At 32.1% G+C, this 9,358-nt stretch overlaps 1 long non-coding RNA gene across 1 annotated transcript; it reads left to right on the top strand.

The window, feature by feature from the left end:
* Nucleotides 1-874: 874 nt before the first annotated feature.
* On the top strand, nt 875-1,644 carry LOC136065483 (uncharacterized). Its single transcript, XR_010627125.1, has 2 exons — nt 875-1,081; nt 1,300-1,644. It is a non-coding gene; the product is annotated as an uncharacterized LOC136065483 (long non-coding RNA).
* Nucleotides 1,645-9,358: the final 7,714 nt, after the last annotated feature.

Genomic DNA, 9,358 nt, shown 5'->3' with positions numbered 1-9,358 from the left:
ACTTGAAATGAGAGAAAAAAAATTAAACTTAAGCTTATCAATTATCACATTTAAACTTATGCTTATCCCTTCAAAGTATTTGCAATGTAAAAATTTGCTTTCAATGTTACTTCACCTTTTTTTTTGGATCATCTTATTCTTGTCCGACCTATTACCAAAATAAATTTAACAAAATAACTTTAAATTTTTATAACAATCCAATCTATCCAATTTTAAAGAATACTATATTAGATAAGTTTAACCTGAACACAAAGTTTGGATTAATACATAACTCTATCTTTTCTTATCTAATAAAGAAATTTAAAATCACTATTCTATATAAAACCAATCATAGAGTTTAGATTAATATATAACTCTCACTTTTCTTTTCTTATCTAATAAAGAAATTTAAATCAACTAATAAAGATTTTTTTTTTGGGACTGAGATGATAGAACTAATAAAGAAATTTAAACTAATTACGTTTTACTGATAACTGCCAAAAAAAAAAAATCAATATAAAACTATTATTGTTATAAATTATTCCCTTTACATATTAATAACTTCATAATACTTATTTTACAGGTCCTACTCTCATCTTTATCTATATCTATATCTATATAATACTAAAAGCTGAAGCGTAGCATTTAATGTTGCTGCACTCACATTGAGCCACATCAGCAGCCATGTCATTTCCATCCTCTTTTATATTGATTTTAAAATAGTTTTTGACAATTTTAAAATACTATTAAATATAAAATATTTTTCAGCCCTATATCCACCTTAAAGCCCACTTCTTTTTAATTTAATTCCACCATAAAGCCCATACCCAAAGCCCTTTCAACTAAAACCCTTTTTGAAACCCGTTTTCACGGTTACAACTTTCTATTTCTCTTATCCTTTTGTTGTACGGTTTTAGATTCCCCTCTCCCACGTTCTGTTCCAATTTCACCGTTTCATATTTTGATCCTTCCCCTTCCCCACCTTCTGTTCTACAGTTTCACACTTATTTCATGCCAGCCTCTCTCCCTTCTAACAGTAGCCTCTCTGTCTCCCTTCCTCACAGTATATAAATATTGACAGAATTTGGATGATTGAGTTGAGGTATGTCTAAATCCCAGTTTCTTTTGTGCTTTGTTCTTTTGCTTGATTTTTTTTTTTCCTTTTACTTTCTAAATCGTTTTTCTTAGGGTGTTGAATTTTTTATTGGTGGGTTTTATAATTGGAGCTCTACCTCTTTTGGGTTTGTTTATTTTGAGTTTTTTGATTGGGTCTTATCCTGTGAAAATTTTCTTCTTATTGTTGGGTATTGTACATGGCAGATGAAGTGCATCTGTTTTTGGTAAAAAAATTGAAGCTGGAAGAGGAAAGCATGGTGGAGAAAAGAAATCGGATTGCTTTTCTCTATGACTGATTAAAAGAAGGAACAAATATGGAGGTGATAAATATGTCCACAACCTGTGTAATTTTGACCATGTTAATTTCCTCTCAAATGTTTTTTTTTTTTCTTTTATGATTTGATCCTCTCAATTTTTTTTTTTCTCTTTTATGATTTGATAGATAACAGTAACTCAGCAAAGATTGGTATATGACTGAGTTCGTGTTGACTGGTATATTACTTATTACTATTTTTTAATGAGAAAGGGGCTACTCATTGTTGTTTGAAATTTTCTTTGTGGTTTTATATTTCCAAACTTGATCTACCTACAAGTTCCCACTCTATCCTCTACTTAGTTGATCTTATATCTTCCCCTGTATTGATTGGTTCTTGTGATTGATTTAATATTATTATAGAGTGAATTGGAGAATTTAACACTTACTTAGCATAACAATGCTTTTGTTAGATTTTTATTCAACGGGCCAACCAACTGTCTTCATAGATAATTTATAATAAATTTGCTTCAATGGAACTCCAAAAGTTGCTTACAAATTTAGATGTTATTTAAAGTAGAATTAAAAGTTCATATGCTTGATGCGAAGTGTCTTGCACTATCATCTATTACTTCTTCTTTTTTTTTTCTTTTTTTTTTTTTTTCATTCTTTTAACATTTTTCCCAATATTAAAACCACGCAAAGAGATTATTTTTAAAAGTCCAAGTTCATTCATTATTTATGATGTTTGTAGGTATTAGGGGAAGCATATCAAGTTTTAAGTGATCTGATGCATCTTTTCACCCAAAAAAAAAAAAACTTTGCATCATCAGGGGCTCATATTTTGAAGTTCTTTTGGAATTTCACAATTCAATGCAACATTAGGCTTGGAGATAAGAAAACAATAAGCAATAAGTGCTTCAAAAGCAATGACTAGGCTTATTACCATCCAGTCATAAACTTTTTGGAAACCCAACTCTGAAGGATAGAACAACATGCCTGAAAAGTGATTGGAGGGAGAGGAAGCTCAGTTAAAAATAATTCAAATTATTTTAGAAATTGCAATGAAAACAACTAGGCTATTCAACATTGGTTTGTAAGTTTGGAATTACCCTTACCCTCACAATTTCAGTCTCATTTAATGAGCAACTTCATTGATTATGAAAACTAAGTTTTCAGTGTGGCACTACTAATTGAAGTTGTCCAGAAGGTGACAAGGTTGGTTGGATATCCAAGTTGTTTAGAGAGCTTGGTGGTTGCGGGCATTAGAAAATTAATTGATGTGGATTCCATCGATTCCCATATTTGCTTGGTGCTTAGCATCTTTGATTGGATTGTAATGCCTGTACCATGTCTCAAAAGATATTTACTTTTATGATAATGTATTTATAAAGGCATTAAAGTAATTTTGTGCATGTAAAAATCTATTGCACACTATTTTCCTGCTTTGGTAGCTAGCTTTTTTGGAACTAATTATGGTTTATTGATAAGAGTTAATTGTATAGCCACTTTAAGTAACTTGATGTTGGTTTTATTAACTTGAGTTGGGTTGTAGCTTAATTTGTTGATTTGGTTCAATTTGGTTTGGTTAACGTGTGGGGAAGTTCTAGGTAGGGATAAGCCAAAAATAGTGTGACAATCATGTAGTGCAAAATCAGTCAATATTGTAGCAGCTGAAGAAAATTTCCCAATACAACATTTATACCTGTAAACTTTCATTCGAACCATTGTCTCTTGCCACAAGCTGTGATGCAAGAGCCACATCATCACCTTCCATAGTATCCCATATGCCTTTTGGGATATGATTTTGCATATTCTCTTTTGTAACACACAATAAATAACCAAAGTACATTAGCCATGTGCCTCCTTGGTCCACAGGTGTCATAGATAGATTCAGAGCTATTACCACTATGGAGGCAGAGGTAGCAGTCTATCTAGATAAAACAAATATGCATGTGGTCAAAGCTTGATACAGTTGCACTTAGTCAGAACAAATTACTTCTACTTTTCTGCAGTGTATTGTTTAATGAGTTGCTTTGTTGGGAAGTTCCACTGTTGCCCGAACAGTTTGTGTAACCAATGAAAATAACCAAAAAAAAAAAAAAAAAAGGCCATTGTTGAATGAGTTGCTTTGCTGGGAAATTCTATTGTAAATAAAGCTGGAATGTTTCTTCAAGTATGTCCAACACTCAATTATAAATAAAATGAAAAGGCTATGCTAAAATATTTTTATATTATCTTTTGGTATGCTTGAATAATTTTATATTATCTTTTGGTTGTGTAGATTGTTCAGTTCAAAAACTGGAATATTTCTTCAAGTATCTCTAAATGTCAGTTGTAAATAAAATGAAATGTTCTGCTAAAATAGTCCTCATATTATTTTTGGTAGTGTAGCATGTTCATATTATCCACCAGTTATTTGAAGTGATTTTTAGGTGGGTGTAATCCAATGGCTTTCTATTATTTGACTGAGAAATGAGAATTAAGACAAAACATTTCATGCAAGAGATATTGCTACTTCTGGAATTATTTCAAAGACACCAATCAGAGCTTGAATTTCTATGAGGTTGAATATATGTCATTGCTTAGTGAAACGGACAGCTTCAGAGAGAATAAAAGTTAAGGGGAATAAAATAGTGCAAAAGATAAGGTTCCTCAAGTTGTCTTTCTTGGGTTCACAAAATTTGAATTGTAAAAGAAAAATAAAAAAGGCATATAGAGCATGTAAGTGAGAATTCGAGGCAGTGCTAAAATAGGCAGTGGAAGCTTTTAACACAAAGTGAGAGAGTAAAAGCAGAGGGAAGTTAAAAGCAAAAACAAAGGGCGATTAAAAAAAAAAACAAGATTGGTCTAAAAATGGAGGTTGGTTTAAGTATTTAGGTTGGGTCTTACCCTGTGACATTTTCATTTTTAATGGAAGTGCATAAAGGCAGGAATCTCCAAATAATCTTAGAAAAATGCTCTTCAGGTTTCTTGTGTGAACTTACTTACCAAGATAATAATTAGTTTGGTCTTCTTTTCCTTCTTCTTTCCTCTTCTTATTTACTTCTTTGTCTTCTTCATTTTTGAATCTATAAGTCCAAGATAATGCTTCCTTTACAAGCTATAGTTTATTGATTTGCTTCAAGTCCTGTCCTACCATGTGTATGGTTCACAATTCAAGTGTCCAAAAGTGAAAACAAAGTTTAACACATCTATGAATTTTCTTCTTCTCTTTACCTATTACATCTTTTATACATATATAAGATTAGTTTCAAATATTGACTTCATTTTTTCCATTGGTTAATAGCCACCACCCACTGCCTTTTTTTTTAAAAAAAAAAAAATTACATAGTCTCATGTCACTACTAGGTTACTCCATCCCACAAATCAATAACCCACTAAAATACATATACTATATTTATATGTTCATTTTACTTTTTCATTAGTTCCGGTGGACAATTGCATTTTACTTGATATGGTTCAGATTTGTTTGCTATCAAAACACTCCTTTTTTTTTTTTTTTTTTTTTAAGTGTTATATTTGTAATATTTTCGCAATATTTTCACAACAAATCACATATCGTAAGTTGTTATTAGTTCTAATTTGAATCTACAACTTAAATTACTTTTTTACCCACACATAACAACCTAACACTTGGGATTTGTTATAAAAGTGTTAATATTGTAGACATAGCATTTATCTTTTCTTTTTTTTCCCCGATAACAACTTATTCTTACCCCACTTATTACCAAAATAACTTTAACTGTTTACTAGCCTAAAATAAATTTTAAACTTTAATGTGCTAAAAAATATAAGCTTAAATAATAAGTGAGCCCAACAACTGCAGCTCCTGTTTCTCCTCATCTCAAAACTAGACATGACATTGGCCTTTTTTCAAAACTACCTATTATGTAGGTTTGAGCACTATTTTTAAAGATATTCATAGTTCTCCTATTATAGTCCATATTAAATTAATTCCTTGCCAAGGAAACACATTGTGGATGGCTGCCATGTTCTATTGAGTGTTACACTCCTGTCATGAACTAAGGATCGGAGATTTAATTGTGAAGTTTGGTCACAGTTGCTAGCATCAATTGGGTTGCAGGAACCAAGCTTGAAGGAAATTTCATGTGTTAAAACAAATTCATACTTTCTGTGAAATAGGTAGACATATATCCTATAGGATAGTTTCTAGACTATGTAATAAATAGGTGTAAGTGTTGGAGTTCTATCGGTTTTGAATTTTTTATTTTTTTTATTAAAAAGAATCTATTTCGGATGTTTTATAAATATTTCATTTTTGGAATTTTCCCGTGCATCGCACGGGTTAGCGATTAGTAATACTAAAAGCTGAAGCGTAGCATTTAACGTTGCTACGCTCACGTTGAGCCACATTAGCAGCCATATCATCTTTATTCTATTTTTTGTATTTTTCCTACAATTTTAAAATAGTTTTTATCAATTTTAAATTACTCACAAATATAAAATATTTCCCAACCATTTTTTCAACATAAAGCCCACTTATAAATTTAATTCCACCGTAAAGCCCAAGCATAAAGCCTTTTTAACCTAAACCCTTTGGAGAACCCTTTGAGAAACACGGTTTTCTCAAAATTTTAGTTTCCCTTTTGTTGCACGTTTCAGGATCCTTCCCCTTCCCCAAAGTTCACGGTTTCAATCTCTTTGTTTTCCTTTTATAGCACGATTTCAGATTTCCTTTTGTTGAACGGTTTCAAATTCGTTCCCCTTCCCCATGTTTCTGTTCTACGGTTTCACCCCTTCTAACTGCAACCTCTCCGCCTTCCTTCCTTCCTGACTTCCTCACCTCACGATATATAAATATTGACAAAAGCTTTATGATTCAGTTTAGGTATCTCTAAATCCATTTTATTTTGTGTTCTACTCTTTTGTTTGATGATTTAGTTCATGGTTTTGTTTGATGTTGTTTTCCCCTTTTTGTACCATACGTATAGTGCAAAATACGGGTATGTATAAATAAAGATTTTTTTTATTATAAGTATTTGAGTTTATTTAATCTATAAAAACACAGAGTTTAGGAAAATAAAAAGAGAAAGCTATTAATTCATAAAACAATTCTCTTTAGTATTGTTTTATATACTTGCCCTTGGTTCTATTGCATTGTAAAAGAATTCTATTACCATTGATTTTTTTTCTTTTCTTATTTGTTTAATAACAGGCATACGTTGATTTTGAAATATTAAAGGATGAGTTTGAAAGGACTAGAGAGCTTTATGAAAGAATTTTGGACCGATTAAAGCACCCAAAGGTATGTATAAACTATACAAAGTTAGAATATAGTGTTTAAACTTCAGAATTGTTTCGTATAGTTTTTTTTTTTTTTTTTTTTTTTTTTTTTAATCTTTATATTGTAGATTATTAATTAATTATACGTATATATACATGAAAAAAAATGAAATGAAAAGTATATTTCATCTTTCGACTTTCATACACATATTTTTATGTATCAGTTATCTCAACGACTAGGTCAACATACAAAATCTTCACTTGAAAAGCTTGATAGAAATATATTAGGAAGGCAAATCTCAAAAACAAACCTATTGTGAAATAGGAAAAATTATTGTGTACTTTCAAAGTACCATAAATGCGTACTCTCTCCTCTCACATAAATAGTGGGTCCTACTAATTAAATTCATAGTGGGACTTACCATTCATGTGAGAGAAGGGAGTACACATTTATGGTACTCCAAGAGTACCTAATAATTTTCCATGAAATAGAAAAGAAAAAAAAATGTTTTCATAAAAAATGTCAAGAAAAGAAAGCTCCTAAGACTAAGGGTGTCCACGGATCCGGTTTGTGCCCAACCCGTGACTGACCCAAAGACATCAGATTTCCAACAAGAAGACCCGCCACCAACCCTAAAAACCCATGGGTCAGGTTGGATTGGACTTGATTGGTCAGCGGTCGGGTCGGTTGAAGTTGAAAATATGCTGCCAGAGGTTCAAATCGGTGGCAACTACATGTTTTTTTAGCTAGATCTTCACTGGATTTGAGCAAAATCACTCGATCTGAGCAAAATAACACCATACCTTTGCTAGAATTGAGGAAAACCCACAAGATCTTAGCAAAACATTACCAGATTGTCATTGGATTTGAGAAAAACTCACCAGATTTGTGCCGTATTTAAGCGAAACCTAGTAAATCGTAGTTGGATATGTGCGAAAATGAGGAGATCTGAGTGAAAATCAGTATGTTTTTGCCAAATTGGAGGTAGATCTGGCCTTTAGCTGATCGGATCAGGTGGCTTGGTTTTGGAGAAAGAGATCTGCCATCAGACCCATCGGCATCAGTTTTAAACCTCTGAGACCCGCCGTCGACCACCTCTCTCCTCCGTTCAGACGGTTTCGATTCGGGTAGCTCCGAATCGGACGGGTTTTGCGAGTCACGGGTGGGTGTGGACAGCCCTACCTAAGACAAATAAATTGAATTTTTATACTTCAGTGTTTTACAACAAATAGATTCTAGATGTAATTTCTTAATTTCACCAGCTATGGAAACCAAAGTTCTTCTCTATTGTTTGTTTTTGTTCCATCAGCTCAATGTTTGCTTACTTTTCATAATCAGATGTAGCTCTACATAATTGAGTTCAATTAGCATACACAATCCTTGGTATTTTTAGCACAAGTGGGTGAAAATTGAAAGGTTAACTTGAAAATAAAATAAAAAATGAAGAGTCAAAATGAAAATTTTGAAACGTGAAGGGCCAAAATGTTAACAATCCCAAACTTTAGGGGCAAAAGTATACTTTAGTCTTTATTTTCAAAGCATGGTTAAGGTTTCATGAATTTGGATTTTTTTTTTTTTAAGTGATCAGAAGCTCCAGGGATAACATAAAAACAAATTGCAAGAGTGAAAATTCCATGAGTTTTTAAAAAGTTTTTTTATTAAGGAAAATTCTCATGGTTTTTTTGAAAGCCATTTCCAAGAGAAAAATCCCACGTTTTTATAAATTCATTTTTCAAAGGAAAATTCTATGGTTTAGGAAAGTTTTTTTCAATGAAAATTCCGTGGGTTTTAGAAACAGAATTTTCAATAGGAAAACCCAATTTTTAGAAAATCAGTTGACAAAAGAGAATCCCTGAACTTTTGTACAATCATTTTCTAGAGATGGAAGAGACGAGCCAGTTGCTTGGCCGTTTCGGATCAATTTTTAAATTTTGAGGTCACATTTTTGTGCACTTAATTAGAGGCCTCTCCAAACTCTTATTTGCTCATTCTTGGTACCGTTGGAAAGCTTGTGCATCATATTTTCTAAAGATACTAGTTTGGTGCAATTTAGTGTTTTGGTAAGAAAGTTATTCAATTGGGCTTGGTTCAAATGGGATAGTTTTAAAGTTGATATTTTGTCTTCCTTGTGCAAAACCTCAGTGAACATCCAACAAAGTCCCGACTTTTTGAATCACCTATGCATGAACTATGGGAAATTTGTTTGCAAAGTTGTTAATTCGAGCTAGTTTTAGGCCACAATTCATGAGTTTTGCCTAATTCTTCCCATTTTTACAAACTTCATTCTTAGCCTTGTGAATATTGATTTGACACAAACGAAGTGTCCCTGTTGTTTGTTCGTTTAGACACCTATACACTCAAATTATTTAACCTAATTAATTAACCAAGTTGCTACTTAGGTTTATTATTCAAATCTAGGTTAAACACAAGCAATCATATCACTAAGTGCGGAAAAGTAAAGAAGACAAGCGATATGACAACCCAAGAAAACCAATGAAACTGTCTAGTTTCAAGGTAAAAAACCTGGAGAGGATTTAACTTAAGCTATCCTCAAGGCAATAAATTCATATATAGAATGAAAGTTTTACATGCAATTAGATTTTTCTCTAAAACTAAAGTTACCTCTTGTAGTACTTACTCACATGACCACACGTAGCTCCGAATCCACGAACTCTAAACTTTTAGAACTTGACAATCTCTCCCTTTGGCAATCCATGACAAAACTTATATGCAAAATGAAATGCTCAAATACAAGAACAACT

This window comes from Quercus suber, unplaced genomic scaffold (assembly GCF_002906115.3).
Source record: "Quercus suber isolate HL8 unplaced genomic scaffold, Cork oak 2.0 scaffold_988, whole genome shotgun sequence".
NCBI classification, from domain to species: Eukaryota; Viridiplantae; Streptophyta; class Magnoliopsida; order Fagales; family Fagaceae; genus Quercus; species Quercus suber.
The sequence above is the reverse complement of the archived record's forward strand: the minus strand, read 5'-3'. Positions and strand labels throughout refer to the sequence as shown.